The sequence below is a fragment of the Herpailurus yagouaroundi genome, unplaced genomic scaffold, assembly GCF_014898765.1.
Source record: "Herpailurus yagouaroundi ecotype Mexico unplaced genomic scaffold, PumYag 355, whole genome shotgun sequence".
Classification (NCBI taxonomy): Eukaryota; Metazoa; Chordata; class Mammalia; order Carnivora; family Felidae; genus Herpailurus; species Herpailurus yagouaroundi.
The window spans coordinates 763,718-782,376 of record NW_024412572.1 but is presented as its reverse complement, the minus strand read 5'-3'; the positions used below and the strand labels follow the sequence as shown (position 1 = coordinate 782,376).

Below are 18,659 nucleotides of genomic sequence, written 5' to 3'. Positions count from 1 at the left end.
ATACAGTTCATAGCATATAATTCACCTACTTAAAAAAAAGTGTTACAGGGGCACCTGGGTGGCGCAGTCGGTTAAGCATCCGACTTCAGCCAGGTCACGATCTCGCGGTCCGTGAGTTCGAGCCCCGCGTCGGGCTCTGGGCTGATGGCTCAGAGCCTGGAGCCTGTTTCCGATTCTGTGTCTCCCTCTCTCTCTGCCCCTCACCCGTTCATGCTCTGTCTCTCTCTGTCCCAAAAATAAATAAACGTTGGAAAAAAAAATTAAAAAAAAAAAAAAGAAAAATGTTACAATTCAAGGGTTTTTAGTATGTTCCCAGAGATTCACAACCATTAATCAATCTGAGAACATTTCATCACCCCCAAAGGGGCCCCACAACCATTAGCAGTCTTTCTGCATTCCTCCTTAACCTCTCCCAGCCCTTGGCAACCACTAAGGTACTTTCTGTCTCTCTAGATTTGCCCATACTGGACATTTCATGAATGGAACCATAAAGTACAAGACCTTTTGGGACTGGCCTCTTTGACTTAGCATATTTCAAGGCTCATCCATATTGTAACATGTACTTCTTTCCTTTCTGTGGACAAATAATATTTAATTATACGATGATAATCCTGCATGTGTTTATCCGTTGATCACTTAATGAACACTTGGGTTTTTTTTTTTTTTCCATTTTTGACTCTTATGAATGATACTGTTATGAACATTATTATATATTTTTTTTATTTTCAGAGAGAGAGAGAGAGAGAGAGTATATGGCAAGCAGGGAATGGGGCAGAGGGGGAGAGGGAGAATCCCAAGCAGGCTCTGGGCTGTCAGCACAGAGCCTGATGCGGGGCTCAATCTCACAAACCATGAGATCATGGCTGAGCTGAGATCCAGAGTCAGACACTTAACCAACTGAGCCATTCAGGCGCCCCTGTTATGAACATTCATGTGCAAGTTTTTCTGTGGACATAGGTTTTCAATTCCCTTGGGTATTTACATTGGAGTGAAATTGCTAGGTCATACAGTAATTCTGCGTTTAATTATTTTCCAAAGCAGTGCACCATTTTACATATACAACAGCCAAATGCGAGGATCCTCATTTCTCCATATCCTTGGAACAATTGTTATTTTGTCATTTTTATTATAGCTGTTCTAGTGCATATAAATTGGCATCTCAATATGAGTTTAATTTGCATTCCCTCAAAGACTAAAGATGTTTCTTGCTTATTGGCCATTGGTGCATCTTCTTTGAAGGCATGTCTGTTCAAGTCCTTTGCACATTTTTAATTGGATTATCTTTTGTTGAGTTGTAAATTCTTTTTTTTTCTTTTTTTTTTTTTTTTTTGGTGAGCTCTGTGCCCAATGTGGGACTTGAACTCACAACCCCAAGAGATCACAAGTCGCATGGTCTACTGACTGAGCCTGCCAGGTGCCCCGAGTTGTAATCTCTTGTATATTCCGTTTATGCTCTTTATCAGATATATGAATTATATTTCCTCATTGTATAGGTTGTTCTTTCACTTTCTTGATGGTATTCTTTGGTGTTTTGTTTTTGATGGTATTCTTTGAAACACAAAAGTTTTATGTTGATGCAGTTCACTTTATCCAATTTTTCTTTCCTTACTTGTACTTCTGAAATTATAACACAAAAAGCTTTGTCTAACCCAAGTCAAAAGTGTTTATATTTAGATTTGTGAACCATTTTGAATTAACTTTTTTTTTTAATTTTTTTTCAACGTTTATTTATTTTTGGGACAGAGAGAGACAGAGCATGAACGGGGGAGGGGCAGAGAGAGAGGGAGACACAGAATCGGAAACAGGCTCCAGGCTCTGAGCCATCAGCCCAGAGCCCGACGCGGGGCTCGAACTCCCGGACCGCGAGATCGAGACCTAGCTGAAGTCGGACGCTTAACCGACTGCGCCACCCAGGCGCCCCTGAATTAACTTTTAAGTGAGGAAGAGATTCAACTTCATTTTTATGTTCATGGATATCCAGTTGTAACGGCACCATTTTCAAAATAAACTTTGATCTTATCAATAACTAGGCCAGTATTGAGGGACATTTTTTAAAACTTTTTCTTTCTTTCTTTTTTTAATATTGCCAAGAGAGAGAGAAACAGAACATGAGCAGGGGAAGGGTAGAGAGAGAGGGGGACAGTAGAGAGAGAGGGGGAGACAGAGCGGTCAGCACAGAGCCTGACGTGGGGCTCGAACTCATGAACCGCAAGATCGTGACTTGAGTGGAAATTAGGCGTTTAACAAACTGAGCCACCCAGGCGCCCCTAGGGACATTTTTTTCAAGCAGTTAAAAGTACCTGACAGTTGGAAAGTGAAGGAGACAGAAACATCAGAAATTTTAGTTTAAGAACTAACATTAACTTCATTAACCATTAATGGTAACTTCATTAATCAAAGTGGAGAAATCAATTAGGGGAGGAAAAGCAGAAGCAGATTTGGAAGATCTGTTTCGAGCATACTGAACTTGAGGTACTTATAGGGTATCCAGGTGGAGATTCACAGCAGGCAATTATAAATTTGCTACGGAAATCGAAAGAATGTTTGGAGTAAAAGCCAAATTTTGAAGTCCCTTCTGTGAGTGAGGTTGAGACCACTTGAGAATCGGTTCAAAGATGAACCTGATGTTTAAGAGTCATTGAAGAAGAGCCCAATGGAGAAAGAAAAAAAGTAGAAATTAGAAAAGTTGAAGACTACCTAGAAAATGGTGTGGGAGCTGAGAGAGATTGAGGTTGGGGGTGGGGGGCTCATTAACAGTTTAAATGATGAAAAGAAGGAGGCACCTGGGTGGCTCAGTCAGTGGAGCATCAGACTTTGGCTCAGGTCATGATCTCACGGTTTGTGAGTTTGAGCCCCGTGTTGGGCTCTGAACTGACAGTGTAGAGCCTGCTTCATATCCTCTGTCTCCCTCTCTCTCTGCCCCTCCCCAGCTTGTGCACTCTCTCTCTCTCAAAAATAAATAGACATTAGGGGCGCCTGGGTGGCTCAGTCAAACGTCTGACTCTTGGTTTCTGCTCGGGTCATGATCTCACGATTCGTGAGTTCAAGCGCCACATGAGGCTCTGTGCTGACAGTGTGGAGCCTGCTTGGGATTTCTTCTCTCTCTCTCTCTCTCTCTCTCTCTCTCTCTCTCTCTCTGCCCCTCCTGTCCTTTCTCTAAATAAATAAACCTAAAAATAAAATTAAATAAATAATCTTTTTTTTTAAATGATGAAAAGAGTATGCATTGGACGATAGCTAAGAAGGTCACTGGTTTTACATTAGGTTGTTCCTGTCTTTTGCACTTGAAGCTTCAACAGAGAGGTTGCAGTGGAATGTGGGGAAGAGTGCTTGAACCTTCAAGCAAAAAAACGTTTTTTCCTTTGGAAATTATTGCTAAAGACTGCACCTACCATCTTGGTAGCCTCAAGGAAGGAGCACAAGGAGGGCAGAGAGCTTTTCTTTTGCTCTAGTCCTGTCCCTATACTCCAAAACTTAAAACAGCTCAGATAAGCCTGGAATGTCATAGCAAGACTTTCCAAAGAGTAGGAATGAAAAAAAGAAAAAAAGAAGATTGCAACTTACGATTAATAGATATTTCTCTCGGGGCGCCTGGGTGGCTCAGTCAGTTAAGCGGCTGACTTGGGCTCAGGTCATGTTCTCTTGACTAGTGGGTTCGAGCCCCGCATCGGGCTCTGTGCTGACAGTTCAGAGCCTGGAGCCTGCTTCCGATTCTGTGCCTCCTTCTCTCTCTGCCCCTCCCCCACTCGGGCTCTGTCTCTCTCTCTCTCTCTCTCTCTCTCTCTCTCTCAAAAAATAAACCTTAAAAACTTTTTTTTTAATACAAACTTCTCTTTCAGTGAAGTGGTTCACTGAAGACTTATCTTCCTGAGAAGCTCTTGGCCTCGTTCCATTTATCAGAGGCCAACTGTCCCTTGTACCTCTTGGGAGGGTCCTCAAACACATCAAACTCAAAGTCTCAGGGAACGAGGTCCAGTTTCCTCGTACATATGTGTAAGAGCTCTGGTTTCCTTTTTCTGGACTTAACCTCTTTTCTCCAGATAAAAGAACGTCTACTTCTTTGAAGGAAACCATACCTTCTCACAAGTATGTCGCCATAGGCACAGGCCGTAGCCTATTTCCCTAAAATAAATAAAAGTTTCAGTCATACCAAAGATATCGCTAAGTAGCCGGTGTGTAATTTCATACAGAGGTCCGAACTTCTATGCAGACCACTAGCTATTCTGATATATGTTGATGCTGAATAGGAGAGAAAGAAATAGAAACAGGAAGTATAGAGTCCTCTTTGGAAGAATTTGACAATGGAGAGTACCTTGACAGAGTCCGCTAGAGAAATTGAGGTATAGGAAGGATGAGAGTATTTCAGGCGCGGGTACTTTAGAATTGCATTGGTAATGGGACGCCTGGGTGGCTCAGTCGGTTGGGCGTCCGACTACAGCTCAGGTCATGATCTCGCGGTTTGGGAGTTCGAGTCCCGTGTCGGGCTCTGTGCTGGCAGCTCGGAGCCTGGAGCCTGCTTCGAATTCTGCCTTTCCCTCTCTCTTTGCTCCTCCCATGCTCATGCTCTGTCTCTCTCTCTGTCTCTCAATAATAAATAAATGTTAAAATAAAAGAGTTTTTAGACTTTCATTGGTAGTAGGAAAGGACATGCAGAAGGTGAGAAATTTAAGGCAGAAAGGGGAATAATGGATGGAACAGTGTCCTGGATCATGGACCATAAGTTTGAGCCCCACATTAGGTGTAGAGATTACTTTTAAAAAGTAAATAAAATCTTTAAAAAAGGAGAAGGACTTATTGCAATAGAGCAAGTGACAAATTATGATGGTTTTCACAAGGGTGGTGCAGTGGAGATGGGAGAGTAGAAGAAATCTGGGATATTTGGGAGGTAAAGCTGACAATACTTGCCATTGTATGAAATGTGGAAGGCGTGAGAAGGAGAGAGATCCTGAATAGCCCCTAGCAACTTGGCTTTTGCAATAGGGCGAATGGTGATCATGTTTACTAAGATGGAGAAGACTAAGGAAGGAAAACATTTGGAGATTTGGAAGAGGAATCAGTACTCCTATCTTGGCTACGCTTAGCTCAAGTTGCCTTTTAGCCACTCAGGTAGAGAGATGAGACAGGCAATGGATTCATGACTTTGGAAATCAAGAGGCAAGTCAGTAATGAGAAACTTACTGCCTTACAGTTACAAAGCAGCTCATTATATTTTCAATATCTCTAATTACTAGAAAGTTCTTTCTATGATATTTGTAATATAAATGCGATGCCTACTTCTCTCGGGATACTGAAAAGTACATATTTGGGGAAGCACACCAAATATTTGGAGAAGACGTTCATGTTCTACCCATCGTCTTCGTCTCTAAGCTAAATAACCCTAGTTCCCTCAGCTTCTCTTCATTACCTTGTTTCCAAATACTTCATCATCCTGGTCACACCTTTTGTGAAGTAGGACGCCAAGGACTTAAAGTGACCTGGATAACATATCCCAAACATAGGACCAATAGCTTTCTGACTTGCTGTTCTTTCAAAACTACGTTTGGGGCCCCTGGCTAGCTCAGTTGGAAGGGCCCACAATTCTTGATCTAGGGGTTGTGAATTCAAGCCCCATGTTGGGTAGAGAGATTACTTAAAAGTAAAATCTTTTTTTTTTTAATTTTTAAAAAAATGTTTTTATTTATTTTTGAGACTGAGAGAGACAGAGCATGAGCAGGGGAGGGGCAGAGAGAGAGGGAGACACAGATTCCGAAGCAGGCTCCAGGCTCCGAGCTGCCAGCACAGAGCCCGACGGGAGGCTTGAACTCCCAAACCGCGAGATCATGACCTGAGCGGAAGTCGGACGCCCAACCGACAGAGCCACCCAGGCGCCCCCCAAATAAAATCTTTTTAAAAAATATGTTTATGGGGCACCTGGGCGGCTCCATTGGTTGAGCATCCAACTTCGGCTCAGGTTGTGATCTCACGGTTCGTGAGTTTGAGCCCCACACTAGGCTTGCCGCTGTTAACACAGAACCCACTTGGGTTCCTCTGTCCACCTCTCTCTCTGCCCCTCCCCCACTTACACTCTCAAAAAATAAACATTAAAAATTTTTTTTAAATATGTTTGTTCACTTTTTATAATTTGTCTCTTTTCTTGCTGTCATTAGCGTGTTAGGGTCCCCTCCTGTGGCATAAGACATCTCTTCTAATTTTCTTCTAATATGTTGCTGCTTTGGACATCTGGTAAAAAAAACTTATGCTCTGTATCAGATATTAACATTTTGCGTTGTACGTTTGCAATGTTTTCTAGTGATCTAAAAAGAGAGAGGGATGCCTGGGTGGCACAGGCTTAAGGTTAAGCATCCGACTTGAGCTTGGGTCATGATCTCATGGTTCGTGAGTCTGAGCCCCGCATTGGGCTCTGTGCTGACAGCTCAGAGCCTGGAGCCTGCTTCCGATTCTGTGCCTCCTTCTCTCTCTGCCTCACCCCTGCTTGTGCTCTCTCTCTCGAAAAAGAAACATTAAAAAGTAATAATAAAATAAAATAAGTTAGTATTCCAAATAATTGAGTTCCAGATAGGGAGGTCTTTCACCCAACGATCTCATTAGAGATTTTCCAAGGGAATGATGGTTCTCACTCATCAGCGACTTTGCTCCCCAGGGACATTGGGTATTTTCTGCAGACATATTTGGTTGCTGTTACTGCGGCAAAGAGAATGTTACCGGTATCTAGTGGTCAGAAACCAAGGATTCTAGTAAACATCATACAATGCACAGAACTGCCCCAAAGACAAAGCCCAGAATAGTACCTAGATTTAGAAACGCTGGTCTGTGGTATTTCTCTGATTTTTTTTAAATAACCTTATTGGAAAAAGGTTAGGAGAACCTTCGGTAAAAAAACTGACATGATGTACTTAAACTTAAATTAATTCTGCATCCAGTTAATTAGTACTCCTTCCTTTTGTTGCATGCCAACTATCTGTTAGTAATCTTTCTAGAATTGAAGGGGAAAATAATGAAGCCCCACCCTTTTTCACTGAAAAAAAATTCGTAACTCCAATTTCTTTTGTTTTTTAAGTTTACTTTTTAATTTTTTTTAGTAATCTCTACTCCCAACGTGGGGCTCGAACTCACGACCCCGAGATCAAGAGTCACGTGCTCTTCCCACCGTGCCAACCAGGCGCCCCTCCAATTTTTTTTGGCACCTCTCTCAGTCTCTGCAATTGTTAGAATATTAACAGGTGGTCAGTGGTCAAATCTGGGCATTTCTATGTGCATTTATTTAAGGCAAAATTACACTCTCACTTTTCTCCTTGCCCTTTCTGGCCTTTACTTTCTCTTGTCCATACTTTGTTCATTTTTTCCAGGAGAAAGGTCGTGTTTCTTGAGAAGAGGAATCACCCTGCTTTTCTTCTGTCATCTCTTAATATTAGATAAATACAATACAACTTGGACTAGAGGCTTTGTTCTCCTTATCTTTCGGGTGCCCCAGTGAGGCATGCAGCTATTTTGGGATGTGGCTTTACTACTTTACTACTCACTAGTTTGTTACCAGTGAGTCAGATGGCGGCAGAAGTCAGTGTCCTGTCACTGGTTGTACTTAGAGGTAGAGGTGTGGGAGACAGAAGAATGCAGTTGGGTGCACGTCCTCCGCCGTGGGAACATGCCAGTGTTCCTGGGGCTGTTTTGTTTCTTGGTATTGACTGCAGGTGTCAAGATCAAAGGGGAAATAATGAGACAAGGGTAAATTCTTCATTCTCTGAGTACCTGAAAGGAGCAGGGCTGAATCGAAACTAAAAAGTCAAAGGGAAGGGATGCCTGGGTGGCTCAGTCGATTAAGCGTCCGACTTCAGCTCAGGTTGTGATCTCACGATCTGTGAGTTCCAACTCTATGTCGGGCTCTGTGCTGACAGCTCGGAGGCTGGAGCCTGCCTCAGATTCTGTGTCTCTCTCTCTCTGCCCCTTCCCCGCTCACACTCTGTCTCTGTGTCTCTCTCTCTCTCAGAAATGAACATTAAAAAAAATTTTTTTTAAGTCAAAGGGAAGAAATAAATTCTTTCCTCAGCCATACCCTAAGGCAACAGCCAGGTAGTTCTTTTTGGATGCTTCTAAATTTTCAAATTACAACTGTGTTACCACTAAGAATCTAGTGGCAAAAGTCATCCTTCCCCAGTAGCTTTGTGTTTAGAGCTGGAAGTTCATTCATTCATTCATTCATTCATTCATTCATTCAGATATTTATTGAATGTGCCTATATGTACCAGGTACCTAAATGAACCAAGGAAGCTTCTAAAAATATGGAAATTTCAAGTGTATATTTGAAAGAGGAATGATAAGTGAATACCCCATTAATAGTCAAAATAGTCCTATAACTTATCACCTTTCTTCCATGGTAATAAGCCACTAAATATTTGTATAGGCTGTCTATTTGTGGAACTCTTGAGATTGCAGAGAATAAAACAGCTTGGACCATCTTTTAGAATGAGAGGCCCAAGACACAGGTTGAATGACTTAATTAATTCCTAGATGGTGGGACCACAGCAGGTCACTACCATAGACTGAACTACTACCTGGATTTTCTAATTTTCAACCTTGTCTTTGCTCTGAAAATAGCACTGAGAGAAGATTGTTTACAGAAAATGCAAAACCACCCTAGGTTGGTTTCTATCCAGAAAGCCTTCTGATTGCAACAATGGACAGGAAAGTGAAATGAAACAACGGAATTTGGAGTTCAGGGGTGGGGTTGAGAGAAGCAATGGAAAGAAGAGATTAGAAAAAGCAACAGAATGAGGAGACCATATTTTAGTTGGGACAAAGCATATAAGATAAAAGTGACAAGTGGGGCGCCTGGGTGGCTCAGTCGGTGAAGCGTCCGACTTCGGCTCAGGTCATGATCTCCCCGTCCGTCAGTTCATCCCGCTTCGGGCTTTGTGCTGACAGCTTGGACCCTGGAGCCTGCTTCGGATTCTGTGTCTCCCTTTCTCTAACCCTCCCCCGTTCATGCTCTGTCTCTCTCTGTCTCAAAAATAAACATTAAAAAAAAAATTTTTTTTAATAAATAAAAAAAAAAAGTGATAAGTCTGGTATCTCCGGAGTAGAGGTAGTATTGTAAAAAAAAAAAAAAAAAAAAGGAAAAAATGCAATAAGATTTTCCTTCATTCCACACCCAAGGGCTTACAGTCAAAATAGCATGTCTGGTATTCAAAGACTCCAGCAGCGTAGCCTGAACTTGCTTTTCCAGCATTCTCTCTCACTAGACTCCTACAGGCATCCTGCTCTTCAGCTCAACTGGTCGAAGCACTATTACCCAACCTTCCACACCAGCTTCCTACCACCATACCTCTGCCAAGGCCGTTCCATTTTCCCAAAACGCCCTTCTCTCATGTCTACCTGTCTCTTACCTTACTCGTCTTTCAAGATCTACTCCAAATTCTGACTCCATGAAGACTTTCTCGATTCTCCCCGCACAAACAGAATCCTTTGGCTTCCTTCAGAACTTTTTTTATCTTGTCCCCTCCGTGGCCAGATCGTAATCAACTTCTGGGGGGAGAGGGGGCACTTTGGGTCTTCTGCATTACTCAGCCGTGCATTTTGTAGGCTCTCTCAATGCATGTTTATGTGTATATCTTCACTTTTCTCAACATTGCATTTAAAAAAAAACTCATTAAAATTTGTCTGTATTTAGAAAACCATTGTTTCTTACTGTTTTTATTAGCTGTTGTCTTATCCAAAGATGGAGAGGTCCAAGTAAGAATGCAGCTAATGAGCGAAAAAGAAGAGTGAAATTGGAAGAGGCCAAGTTTCTGGCTAGGGTGTGGGGACAAGTCTGACTTTAGGTGAAGGGAGATATTGGAAAAGAGGGTGGGCTAGACACAAGGAGCATTAAGAAGATGGCTTATAACCTGGGATAAATGCAAAGAAAAGAAAAGAGAGCAAGAAAGAGAAGGAATTACAGAAAATTTGAGGTCCAAATATTGAAAAGATGGGAGGAGGAATAGTCAAGAGACTAAAAGGGTTATGTCTAGGAGAAAGAGCCCAGCCTTTGGTTGTCTTTGGGAGGTCCTTTCTGTGTGCAGGCAAGAAAAGGAAGTGAAAAACAACATTGGTCCCTTCCTTGGAAATAGGAATGACTCAAAGAGGTTTCATATAAGGATAAATAAACGTTTTCTTGGAATTGTTGCTATTCGCGGCAAAGTTCTGTGCGAAGCTGTTTTCACCAGAATCCTGTATGATCTGGTTCAACCCCTGACTGTGTGTCTCCTCCCCTCCTGTGTGTCTACGTATATTTCAGGTCCCTGGATTTGCTTATGTCTGTTGCCTTAGAACCTCCACTGTGTGCCTCTTACTGGGCAGTATGTCTCCACCCATTTCCATAAGTAAGTGGTTTATGGCATCTTATCACCTGTGCAGTTCCTCCTTGGACGGTATCAGGTCTTATCTGTGTCTATGTCTTTTCCTTTTGCCTTAATCTTTTATTTTTCTCTATGCACTCTCTCCCATTCCGCTTCTGTCACTGCCTTTCTTACCAACTGGCTTACTATGATTTCATCTCCATGGCAACCCCTCCCTGGGGAAGAATGAGGGGAAGGGAAGTAAGAGAGAGCCTAGAATAAATGGACAATGAGAAGCCGGATTGGAGTTGAGGGCAACCTTCTGTCCTGGAACAGAATAGAAACAAACCATGTAGATGGATTGCAGCCAAGTCACACAAAACCTTAAGGGAACACAAATTGGGGAGCCTGACCCCAGCCCCTGTTAGCATACTCATTCAGCAAATTCCTCCTATTTATGCCAAGCTGTCATCTGTTTTTCCTTCTCCTGTGATCCAGATGAACTATTCTTTCTTTCTCTGTTTCTAGGCTTCATAATTCTTATACAGTTATAGTGTCTGATACGTTATAACTTGACAAGTGATTTTCTTAAAGATTCACGAGTATTCACGTTGGAACTGCAAGGTGGTTCTTTTCAGGTCCTACAGCTTTTTTTTTTTTCTTTTTTTTTTTTTAATTTTTTTTTTAACGTTTATTTATTTTTGAGACAGAGAGAGACAGAGCATGAATGGGGGAGGGGCAGAGAAAGAGGGAGACACAGAACTGGAAGCAGGCTCCAGGCTCTGAGCCATCAGCCCAGAGCCCGACGCGGGGCTCGAACTCACGGTCTGTGAGATCGTGACCTGAGCTGAAGTCGGACGCTCAACCGACTGAGCCACCCAGGCGCCCCAAGTCCTACAGCTTTTGACAAGGATTCCTTCTGGACATTAAGTGATCGTTAAGTGATAATAAAGAACACTTGGAATGGCCTTAGAAAAGGACAGAAGAATATATTTAATGATACTGTGCACTCTCGTGTAGGACCAGAATGTTAGACAAGAGGTTTATTAAGTAACAAAGAAGGTTTCACAAACCACGGGATTTGTTTTGCATAAGGAAAGTGAAGTAATGGAGTCCTTCTTTCCAGTGATCTTTAAAACCGAGTAGTGGGGCGCCTGGGTGGCGCAGTCGGTTAAGCGTCCGACTTCAGCCAGGTCACGATCTCACCGTCCGTGAGTTCGAGCCCCGTGTCGGGCTCTGGGCTGATGGCTCAGAGCCTGGAGCCTGTTTCCAATTCTGTGTCTCCTTCTCTCTCTGCCCCTCCCCCGTTCATGCTTTGTCTCTCTCTGTCCCAAAAATAAATAAACGTTGAAAAATAAATAAATAAATAAATAAATAAATAAATAAATAAAACCGAGTAGTTATCTGTATATCTGTAAAGGAAATTGGCTAGATCGGTGTATCTCAAACTTTAAGCTCCTTTTTCCCACTAGCCTCCCTTGACCTTAACCTGGAGAGCTTGTTAAAAGATAAAAGTGACATGTGTGGTGACAAATTTTTGAGCCCCACCCTTAGAGATTGGGATGGTGTTGTCCTGGGGCTGGAGGGAGGGATGGTGGAAGGGGTATGAAGTTGTATTTCTAACAGGCTCCCTGGAGACGATGTAGCCGATCCCTTGATCACCTGTGAGTAGCACTGGTGTAGATGGATTCCAAAGTCAAAGAATGCAGTTGACATACAGAGTACATAAACGTGTGGATATCGCCTTACTCTTGGATTAAAAGTATCTTTTTCTTGGGGAATGGAAAAGCACCGATGAGCTAACTCAGGTTTTGTTTTTTCCTGCCCATTTATTTGCAAGCTGTGATATCCATTTGACAGCTTTCTTTGCTCTGTAGAGTGATGGACAATCCCCGTTTGCTCACGGCCTTTCAGTGCCAAAACTGGGACAGTCCAGGGCAGAGTGGACATTGGGGTGATCTCTCTGTTTACACGAGGCTAGTGAAATAAGAGGAATATAAAAAGAAAAATGAATTTGACTAAGAAAATGTGGTTTCTAGTCCTAATTTACAATGTATTAATTTTTATGACTTTAAATTGGATGTTTAAATTTTCCCTATTTCCGGGCGCCTGGGTGGCTCAGTTGGTTAAGTGTCTGACTTCAGCTCAGGTCATGATCTCACGGTTCGTGGGTTTGAGCCCTATGTTGGGCTCAGTGCTGACAGCTCAGAGCCTGGAGCCTGCTTTGCATTCTGTGTCTCCCTCTCTCTCTGCCCCTCCTCCACTCTCTCTCTCTCTTTCTCTTTCAAAAATAAACATTAAAAAAATTTTTTTTAATAAATTAAAAAAAGAACAACAAAATGAATTGATGATGATAGAAGTAAGTAAAGTGGTTACCTCTGGAAAGGGAGGCTATAGACTGGAAGAGACGCAAGGAAACCTGGGGAGCTAGAAGTGGTCTAGAATCTAGATCTCGATCTGGACAGTGGTTATACAGGTGAATATGGACGTAAATATTCACCCAGCTGTACTGGGTGTAATGTACTTAACATTAATGCATTTTTACCTGCTTTATTATATGTAAAAAAGAAAAAAAGAAGGCATAAAGAAAGAACTCACCCTCAGTTCTGACCCCACTAGAAAACACATTCTTGTTCTTGAAATTTTTCTAACAGCCCCAACACTATCAGGTTTGGCTTTGTGACTTGAACACCTAATATGTGGATTTAGAGGTCATCTCCTTGTTCAGATATCTTGCTTTCTAGACTTGAGTAATATATGACAGTAAAGGGAAGTGGAAACCCTTTGTCACTTGGTCAGGAAGAGGGCCAGGTTTACATCAACATTGCAACAAATCTTTGTTTTTATTGTTCCTTTTCTTATTTTTCATCTTGGTGCCGGTAGGCCTACTTTTCTTAGATTGGCTTTTCACCCCCCCCCCCCCCCCCCCCCCCCCAGCACACCCCTCATGTGTGCTGCAGGGGGAGGGGAGGAGTGGTCTTCACTTTTTCTTTGTGTCTGTCCCATCAGTAGCCTACTTTGACATCTTTTCTCATGTGTCTCATTAAACTGAATGGTCCATGCTGACGTTTCCTTTTAAGAGTCTATTCCAGGGACTCACATCCGGTTCCCCTTGCCAAGGAGACTTCCAGTAGCTTTTATAGCTGTATTCCCAGACTTGACTTGTTTTTGAAATGTGCCTGTGGCATTCCCACTTCTGGGGAAATCTCCCTAGCATAGTCCTCTCCCGCCCTGCTTTCCTCAGCAACGATTCTGCTGTGTTTCATTCACCCTCAGCCTAGCTTAGGTAAAAAGAAAACTTTCAAAAAAAAGAAATCATTTATTTCTCAGAGGATTAATCAGGTGACCAAGTTGTCTGCGGGTCTAAAAAGGAGAGATTATCAGAAATATATATGAGTGGAGAGATAACAGAAACCATGAGTTGTATGATATGTCCTTTCCCTTTTAAACTGTGTGGTTCTAGTTTCTTTCTTTTTTTTTTTCTGTAACATCAGTGTCTGTTTCATAGAAAGTCCTTAATAAACGTAATGCATGGGGAGAAATATAAGGTGCGTCTGAAAAATGACACAGTAACCACACCCAGAATCAGGATGCTAAGGGAACTTTCTGAGACACAAATCTGTGGATCAGTGTTTGCATGGGTGTGTATATCTGTCAGACGTCATGATCTGTGCACCTAAAGTGTATGAATTGTATATATTTTATACGTAAAACTGACTTTTAAACATAGAATCAAAATGCTGCAGGGGCATTAAGAAGAATCTGTAAAGATCCGAGATCAGGTGAAGTGTGAAATGTGGAACCTACATAGAGAAGAGGGGATCAGAGGTGAGAAAAGAGCAGAAAAAATGAAAAGACCAGACCAGACATGGGGCTAAACAGGCATGGTTGTCGGGGCAAAACGGAGGAATGGAGGCTTGCAGACTGACCCTGCTCAGTGATGCCGAAAGGGATGTTTGGGGATTAGTTGTGCAGACCAGAAACACCTGCCCTGGAGGCAGAACTCTTGTCTACTAGCCTTTTGCATCTCTCTAGAGATGCCTCGAGTTCCTGGAAATTGCAACTTTGGCCAGTGGGGTGGGGAGGCCTGCGTGCCCCCTCGGGGCTTCGCGCAGCTGTGCGGCGGAGCGGAAGGGCGGAGCGGAAGGGCGGGCGCGGCGGGTGGCGGGCTCGGAGCTCAGCGTCACCTTCTCGTCACTGCAGGGGACGTGCGGGGTGGCATGGCGCCCGCGGCGCGCGCTCATCCTGTCCCCGCCCAATACCTGGGAATCCCGGCGGAGGGGCCCGGCCCCAGAATCCCCCGTACACAGGGCTTTCCTCGGTGTCTGCTCTTGGGCCAGTTTTGGTCAAGGAGGGAATGCAATGAAAAGCATGAAAGTGGAAAGGGGCAGGGAGAGCTCAGGAGAAAAAAGACTGAGCAGAGTGCGAGGCTGGGGCAAGAGGCGACCTGGAAACCGGGCAGCCCAATGTGTGTGAGAAGGAGGGAGAAAGAGCAGTTAGGGGAGGAGGGGGACCGAGTTGCCATGAGAAGAGTCCGAGGAGAGCAATGATTTTGAACTGATCAAGATGCTGAGTCGTGGGGTCGCCTGGGTGGCTCAGTCGGTTAAGCGTCTGACTGGATCTTAGCTCAGGTCATGATCTCAGGGTTTGTGAGTTCGAGGGGGCAGCCAGCGTCTGGCTCAGGGCTGACAGTGCAGAGCCTGCTTGGGATTCTCTCTCTCTCTCTGCCTCTCCCCTGCTCATGCTGTCTCTCTCTCTCTCTCTCTCTCTCTCTCTTTGCAAATAAATAAACTTTAAAAAGGGCGGGGGGGGCGGGAGATGCTGGGAAGGTGTGGCAAGATTGGGAGTGGAGAGCATCAAAGAAGAGAATAAACTTTTATAAGGAAATGGAGGAAACGCAAGTTGCAGGTATAAGGGCCAAGGGCAGGTTGCCCCCAAACGTGTCACTTCAACATACTATTTTAAATAAAGGTGACTTAAGGGAAAAAAAACAAAACCTTACTTAAGAAATCCTATGCAAGAAGGACACTCAGACATTCCTCTGTCTCCCTGAAAGCAGAAAATAAATCTCCCATGTGAAAGGTAGCTTCCCTGTACCAGGAGGTAAGGAGACATCCTTATCGCCAGAGGTAGGAAATTTAGAGCCCAGAAGACTGTATAAACAACCTTTGTTACTTTGTACTAATTTACTACCCCGCTCCCCCCCACCCCAATTCTGTTTAAAATTCCTTACTAATTGAAGCTCCCAGTTTGCCCTGTCAATTCCTCAGATTTTTTGTCTCTTTGTCTAAACAGTGTAAAAACTGCCTACCTTTGTTATTGCTTGAGGTCTCAATTTCATCATGGGGCCTCTGTGTGCACCTAAGAAAACTTTGGAGTTTTTTTTTCCCTCTGGTTAATCCGTCTCTTGTAAATTTAACTCTTAGTCCAGCTGGAAGACCTTGAAGGGTAAAGGAAGAATTTCCTTCCCTTCACAGGCAAATAGGAGTTGTTTTGCATGCTGCTTGCTCTGGACCTAGAAGTTGCCTGAGAGGAGAGCAAGTAGAAACCAGGAAAAGGAAAGAAATCAAAATCAAGGACTCCCCTTTTCCTGCCTCAGTTGCCTTACTCTTGAGGTGTAAGTTCCTCTGTTTGTGTTTATCTTTCTTTCCCTTCGTGTACTATGGAGAAAAACAAGCACCATGTTTTCAAGACGAGATGATTGGCTCAGCTGGTTAAGTGTCAGACGCTTGATTTCGGGTCAGGTCATGATCGCATGGTCGTGGGACTGAGCCCCATGTTGGGCCCTGAAAAAAACCTAAAAATTAGAATAAATAAATAAAAACGAAGTGATTTATGTATCATGGCATTCTATTTGTGAACTATATTTTAGTTATGCACTTGGTAGTATCCTTTCATGCCACTTGATGTAAACGTTTTATGACTATGGGTGGACACGTACAGCCTCTATGTGTCTTCAAAACAGTATCTATCGGGGGCGCCTGGGTGACTCAGTCAGCTGGGCGTCCGACTTCGGCTCGGGTCATGATCTCGCGGTCCATGAGTTCGAGCCCCGCGTCGGGCTTTGTGCTGACAGCTCAGAGCCTGGAGCCTGTTTCAGATTTTGTGTCTCCCTCTCTCTCTGACCTTCCCCCACTCATGCTCTGTCTCTGTCTCAAAAATGAATAAACGTTAAAAAAAATTAAAAAAAAAAAGAAAAAACAAAACAGTATCTATCGTATCGCAGAAATTCAGTCATTAGCAAATTCAGTTCCGGGGGTGCCCGGGTGCCTCAGTCGGTTAAACATCGGACTCTTGATCTTGGCTCAGGTCATGATCTTGGAGTATGTGAGTTCAAGTCCCACATCGGGCACAGATGGCCCTGATGGCACAGAGCCTGCTTGGCATTCTGTCTCCTCCTCTCCCCCCCCCCCCCCACCTGCGTGTGTTCTCTCTGTCTCTCAAAATAAATAAACTTGAAAAGAAAAAAGAAAATCCAATTCCGTTCCACCTGAGACACATCAATTGTGCCACATTAAAATCTGAATTTGCAAAGAAATGAATTAGAATGTCATTTGTATTACAGAATTATGCAGGGCTTCAAAAAATTATTAGAGTTTTACTTTTTCTTTATAACAAGCTCCCATAGTATATTTAAAAATATGACTCAGGGGGCTCCTGGGCGGCTCAGTCGGTTGGGCGGCTGACTTCGGCTCAGGTCATGATCTCGCAGCCTTGAGTTCAAGCTCCGTGTCGGGCTCTGTTGTGACAGCTCGGAGCCTGGAGCCTGCTTCAGATTCTGTGTCTCCCTCTCTCTGCCCCTCTCCTGCTCGCGCTCTGTCTCTCTCTCAAAAATAAACATTAAAAAAAATTTTTTTAACTGCTTAAAAAAATATGACTCAGCATCTAGCAGTGACAGAAAACCAGTAAGTATAGGATCGACAGATTAATGATCTGTATTTAATAACGTGTTCTTTTTATAATGATTTACTCAGAGACCTAATTCCCCTAAGGTCCTTATTCCTCTGCTATTCACATCCCATTTCTCACCCATCACTTCATTGAATAAACGGGCAACGGCGGTGGTAACATTTTGGCTCTGGTTTCCATCCCCAACTTTTGCAACTTGCACTTCACTGGAATAAGGAGTATTAGAAGCTGGGGAAACCTCTGGCAACAGTCTAGCGCTCAGTACATTACTGTACACTCCAGCCATCCTTCCGTCCTTCTCGCCTGCCCCATCTTCAGTGGTTGTATAACACTCAATGTGTCTGCTCCCCTTTTTGGGTCGTGTGAAGTGACCATGCAGCTAAGAAGGACAGGGAGACAAGACTTGAAGATTAGCCACCAACCCATCTTTCATTAGCTGCTTTCTCTAATCCAGATCTTAGTTTTCCTCTCCCTAATAATTTGGAGGTCGCTATGTTCAAAATGGCCACTAGGCTCTGGAAAACAGTGTGGAGGTTCCTCAAAAAATTAAAACTAGACCTACCCTATGACCCAGCAGTAGCACTGCTAGGATTTACCCAAGGGATACAGGAGTACTGATGCATAGGGGCACTTGTACCCCAGTGTTTATAGCAGCACTCTCAACAATAGCCAAATTATGGAAAGAGCCTAAATGTCCATCCACTGATGAATGGATAAAGAAATTGTGGTTTATATACACAATGGAGTACTACGTGGCAATGAGAAAGAATGAAATATGGCCCTTTGTAGCAACGTGGATGGAACTGGAGAGTGTGATGCTAAGTGAAATAAGCCATACAGAGAAAGACAGATACCATATGTTTTCACTCTTAGGTGGATCCTGAGAAACTTAAGAGAAACCCATGGGGGAGGGGAAGGAAAAAAAAAAGAGGTTAGAGTGGGAGAGAGCCAAAGCATAAAAGACTCTTAAAAACTGAGAACAAACTGAGGGTTGATGGGGGGTGGGAGGGAGGGGAGGGTGGGTGAGGGCACTGAAGATGGCATCTTTTGGGATGAGCACTGGGTGTTGTATGGAAACCAATTTGACAATAAATTTCATATATTAAAAAAAAGAAATATTAAATGTAAAAAAAAAAAAAAAGCAAAAAACAAAAAAACAAAATGGCCACTAGGGATTTAGGCATTATGGTATACACTGTGTTTCTAGATAAAGAAAAAGAACCAGGTGAACCTATCAGCCCCCCTGTGAAGCAAGGGAACCAGTTTGAGAAGGCACTTTCAACACTGGTAATGTTCCTCCCATGCCCTGTTAGAAAGCATGAGAGAAAGGTGGAGAATGAATCCCTATTTCCTTTTGCATCTCCATCTTGGTAGGCCCACTTTGTTTGCATTCCCTAACAAGAAATCCCCAGGGGGTTTTTGCTACTCAAGCTGTCTGTG

The 18,659-nt window shown here is 43.3% G+C and overlaps 1 protein-coding gene and 2 long non-coding RNA genes across 7 annotated transcripts in view; 1 reads left to right on the top strand and 2 right to left on the bottom strand.

The window, feature by feature from the left end:
* LOC121022011 (uncharacterized) overlaps positions 1-10,493 on the bottom strand; it is a 26,383-nt gene extending 15,890 nt beyond the window's left edge. The window contains exons 1-3 of one of the 2 annotated variants that reach the window (XR_005786777.1): positions 10,382-10,493; positions 9,381-9,519; positions 7,575-7,682 (exon numbers count right to left, since the gene is read on the bottom strand). This is a non-coding gene — a long non-coding RNA (uncharacterized LOC121022011). Of the gene's footprint in view, positions 1-7,574; positions 7,683-9,380; positions 9,520-10,381 lie in introns of those variants that run through there. The other variant, XR_005786778.1, reaches the window with a different exon arrangement.
* The window catches only part of SLC2A3 (solute carrier family 2 member 3), a 94,016-nt gene that overhangs the window by 27,780 nt on the left and 47,577 nt on the right, over positions 1-18,659 (top strand). The gene's annotated exons all lie outside the window — the stretch shown is intronic.
* The window catches only part of LOC121022010 (uncharacterized), an 11,190-nt gene continuing 9,918 nt past the window's right edge, over positions 17,388-18,659 (bottom strand). The window contains exon 3 of the long non-coding RNA XR_005786776.1: positions 17,388-17,598. This is a non-coding gene — a long non-coding RNA (uncharacterized LOC121022010). The remainder of the gene's footprint in view (positions 17,599-18,659) is intronic.